General features: G+C 44.9%; 1 long non-coding RNA gene across 1 annotated transcript; it reads left to right on the top strand.

Moving 5' to 3' along the window:
- Positions 1–936: 936 nt before the first annotated feature.
- Positions 937–2,671, top strand: LOC134149168 (uncharacterized). The gene is made up of 2 exons (XR_009960370.1): positions 937–1,028; positions 2,368–2,671. It is a non-coding gene; the product is annotated as an uncharacterized LOC134149168 (long non-coding RNA).
- Positions 2,672–4,624: the final 1,953 nt, after the last annotated feature.

Below are 4,624 nucleotides of genomic sequence, written 5' to 3'. Positions count from 1 at the left end.
ATTAAAGAAAAATCACTGCAAAGCTGCATTTTTTTTTACCAAATAAATATTTTTTTGAACTCATTTCAGCATTACAGTTCCAAAACAATTGAGTAAAGACCTGAGTTAGCAAAGCACTAAAACTAGTGGGTTTCATTCTAACTTAAAACTACTTTTTATCGTTAAATTAAGCGTGTACACAGATGCCTTTCTGGATGGGGAAAGCGCACTCTTCACATCTCAGCACAGACCCTGAAATTTTGACTTAAAAGATTAGTTAATAATTCTGCAAGATATCTTTTCCTCTCTTAAGTCATCGCGCAGTGGTTGGTACCAATTCCTGATAGTTTTTGCCCCGACATAGCACGGCACAGCACCCTCTCTGTTATTTGATAAGTAAAGGTAACACTGTGAAACACGTGGCTAATTTTACCGGCAAGGTGGCAACAATTCAGTACGTGATATGTGAGGGCAAAGCACAGGCAGTTCATTTGGGTAATTTCTTAGCCTTCTGGCTTCTGCAATGTTTCTTTAGGGGGCACTGAATATGAGTGATTGAGTGCGAGAGAGTCCGACAGAATTAGCACACACTGGATCTTTTGACCAAGGGGAAAAAAAACCCAAAACAAAACAGTCTAATGTTGGTCCAGGGGCACGTTCCCTTAGGATTTGGGAAAGAAAAACACCAAACCACGTTAGGTTGGTGCACCTCGAGTGGAGCAGCACATTCAATTAAAATCCATTTCAACGAAATAAAAAGACACTTAATCTCAGATCAAAAATAACTACAAAATAGCAGGCAGCACCACCCAGCCTGAGCTGCGGTGGCATTTCCAAGGCAAATTCAGCTTGCTGATACTGTACCACGAAATGCGTTTCTAAGAAATTGTTGGCAATCCCCCTTTGAGTTTCCAGCGCCGTCTGCTGAAGGCACTTTTCACTGAAAGCACACGGGTTCCCCCTCAGAATCACCCGATGGGGCCGTGGAGAATTTTCCAGTTAGTCTGTGAGAAGAGTGTGCTCATGTTTACCATATAACCTAAATACAGGTAAAATTGCTTTCTTTTTTTTCGTTTTCTTTCCTTTTCCTCTTTTTCTGTTTCATTAATCCTTGTTTATGAATCAATGCGTTCCTCTATCTGTATGGAAAAGACCGCTTTTTTTTCCTCCGATGTAATGGGTACGTGAAGAAATAATACCCAATTTTAACACCAGTAGAATGTCTTAGAAACCTACACATGCCTTACATGATTGAGTTGCTGTGCTGGGAAAATTAAAGCTTGGATTTTCCGGCTCCTCCCTTCCCTTTGCATCTGCCCGTCTGTGAGTTCCGGCAGTGTTTTCTAAGATACCCAGCGATACCCGAGTACTAAGCTGTCATCCAAGGAGTTACATTTCCAAGGCTGTGGTTTCTCAGCAATTTCTGATTTCCCCGCAGCAAGAGCAGACACGTCCCTTCAACTTCGGCATGGCTAGTTTGAGCTGCAGCAGTGAGCAGAGAGCAGCACTGGTTTCAGTTCAGCCAGAGAAGCCTGCCGGAGATGGGTACATAGGTGCATGTAGGTACACATACATATGTATTCCTGGTGCTCTCTCTGCTGCATTTTGCAATGCCGTAGCTTCACTGCCATTGCCCTTCCTGCAATGAGGAGCATCTCTTACGTCGACCCAGCCTGAGATGGCTCTAATGCGGTATCTGGTGCTGGCAGTGGAGCAGATCCTCATGCACATCCATCCCTCAGGCCACCAGAGGTCTTAGCGTGGGATGAAGCTTGGCAAGCCAAGGCGCTGAACGGCGGCTGGGCTGCTCGACGCCGCACACGTTATTTTAATGAGGGGGAACCGTGCGTCCCTCCAGCTCCTGCAGCTCGGTTCCTCCTCGCGTGTAAGCTGAAGTTCCTCACTCACTACCAGGAGGGCATAAAAAAGTATTTAGAGGTAATTTATTCTTACCAAGCAACAATAGCAATAGTTAATCTCTTATATTAAGATCTTTAATGACTTAGGGGACGTATGAAACCATCGGAGCCCGTTTAATGAGTGCCTGTTCTGGCCCACACTTTTGGCAGCTTAAATCTTTAATAGAGCAGAAAAGAAATTCACAACAATTTTTTGGGGGACTGTACTAAAATTTATGGAGCTGCTTGGCTTCCAGGACTCCTGTTCCTGCTGCGCAATGCTCTGGTGATGTATTACAGTAACATGTCATCAGGGCAATGGAGCTCGATGATACATTACGGCAATAAGTCGTTTGTAATACATCATCGGAGCAGCTGCTGCCCCAGATTGGGACTCTCAGCTAAAAATTAGGCAAGCAGTTCAATGTGCACTGCAGTTTCTTTCTTTATTTCACTCTTTCCCTTTCTCTTTGTCCTTCTCTTTTTCTAGCTTCCGATCTCACCCTGCCAATAGCAAATCGCTGCTAATTTATTCATCCTAGTTCTCCCATGAAAATTCCTTTCGGGTGGAACCAATCGCCCACAAAGCGCTGCACCCCGGGAGCACCCGCGAGGACAGCCAGGGCGGCCGCAGTGAATGAGACGTGTAATCTCCGCAGGCTGGTGTCCCCGCTCCGGCAGTGACCGGCACCAGCTGTTCTGGGGCAGACAGCCCACAGCGGCGAGCTGCAGCGTACAGGGCAATGTCGGTCGCATTTAGTTTTTACTAATTAAGAGGTAATAGTTAAGCCTCCCTTTAGCTGTGCCCTGTTTTTTTTATAGTTCCCTCCTTGTGTTTTTCTTGTGTTAACATTAACAATTCTCACTAATTCATGTAAATATCCAAAATAACTTTATAAATCATAGTAAGTTCTCAGCCTCAGTAATGTTATAAGCAAATGAATTCCACAGGTTGTGAGTACAGCCTCAGAAAATTTGGGGGCAAAAAATTTTGGTCTCCTCTCAGAAACAGATTTTACCAGTTGGTCTTTGGATTCCCATTCATCCTTCTTTTTGTACACACAAGAAGAAGAAACAAAAAGAGATTAGGCAGAGATGGGGATAATATTCTGGGAATAATATTCTTCTGGTGCTTTGCCTGCTGTCTCATCATCACCTGCTAGCTGCAGGAGCTAGGTGTTTCTGGAGCAAAACAGGTAAGAATGGTGAAACTGCAAATATCAGTGTTGGGTTTCTTGGTCAAGCAGTTGAAATACCCCCACTTTTAAGGGAAACAGGTATAATCAGCCTGCAGTTAGAAACCTATCATTGCATGCAGCGACTTCCCAAAGGCCCAGAAGGTCTGTGTGTTGTCTCATCCATGCAAACCTGGAGACTGCCCAGGTCTCCAGGAGAAATACAGTTTTCCAGACAATACCGTAGTTCCTGATCTCAGGAATCTTTAGCAAACTTTATTTTTTTTTATTTGAAAGCTGATGCCAGAGCCTAGACTAGGAATCGAATTACTAGAAATGACTGGAAATACCCAGGTAGCAGAGGCAGCCCGGCTGCATCCTGGGCCCTGCAGTCTTGCAGTTGACTGCCCAAGCTTTTCCTCTTTTATGCTCGCCTTGGCCTATACACACGTGGCAGACAGACCCCTGGAAACTCATCAAATACACTGAAAACTTTTTTCTTTTCTCAGCCTTGAAAACTCATTTCGCTCTGTTCCTCTTCTGCTGTTTTCTTTAGAGGGAGGCCCAGGTGAAATGTTTCAGACTTGAATCTCCCCGTTTCTCCATCTCGAAGGTGCTCAGACTTGGCAGTGTGGCTGGGTGATTCTTCAGCACGTGACAAGGGAAAAGAACGGTTGAGACCAGGTGCAGATCCTGCGAGGGGGCCCGCGTGTTGGGTCCAGAGTGAGGGCTTTGCTGTAGAGCTATCTGTTGTGCTCCTCATTGGAGGCTGGCTCAGAAGATAATATAATGTTCAGTGGGGAACCTCTGGATATACTGTCCACACACGCACGCACACACACTGCAGAGTTTGTCTAATATTGTTTTGTTTGAGGGGGTTACTTCGGATTTTTTTAGTACTCCTTTAGCGTCTAATGCCCTGCACTTATTAAATCACGCAGCACAGCAAAAAAGAAAGAGAGGAAAATCACATCCATGGGTTGTTACAATGCATGAGGCATAACCAAGTGCTTCAAATCCCTGAGGGGATTACTTCCAAATCACTAGGCCACCTGGAGTTTCATTATGGCTCTTACAAACAGGCTTTTAGCAAGAAGGATGAGGTGGGGGGAGAAGGGGTCTTCTATTTAAGCACTGAAAAGAGATAAAGTTCAGCGAGCCCGACAGTGGGTTCCAATGGGCTCAGCCGAGTCAGCTGAGACCAAGGACTGGAAAGGATTAATCAGAGCAAAAAATGTCAGCTTACAACAAAATCTTTAGCAAAGTGTCCAAGCCACAGAGCTCTGTGGAGACTGGAGTTAGTCATTCTCTAATCATGTACTACTTTTTCCCTTGCTCAGTCTGTGAGTCAAGAGTTTGTGCTGGAATCCGAATGTCCTTCTTTGCCATATCCGTGCCAAAAGCTGTTCCTCAGTCCAAACATCCCTTCTGCAGGACAGCCCCTCTCACTCTCACGTATTTCCTGACCTTCTGGTTGCCCCATGCAGCCTCCTCTTTTGAGTCTTGTGCTTTTGGTGAATTACATAGTATTTATGTCTTTAAAAGAATGTTGCATACTTAGAACAGTCTTAA

This window comes from Rhea pennata, chromosome 19 (assembly GCF_028389875.1).
Source record: "Rhea pennata isolate bPtePen1 chromosome 19, bPtePen1.pri, whole genome shotgun sequence".
Lineage (NCBI taxonomy): Eukaryota > Metazoa > Chordata > Aves > Rheiformes > Rheidae > Rhea > Rhea pennata.
This window is presented reverse-complemented; position numbering and strand designations above follow the sequence as displayed.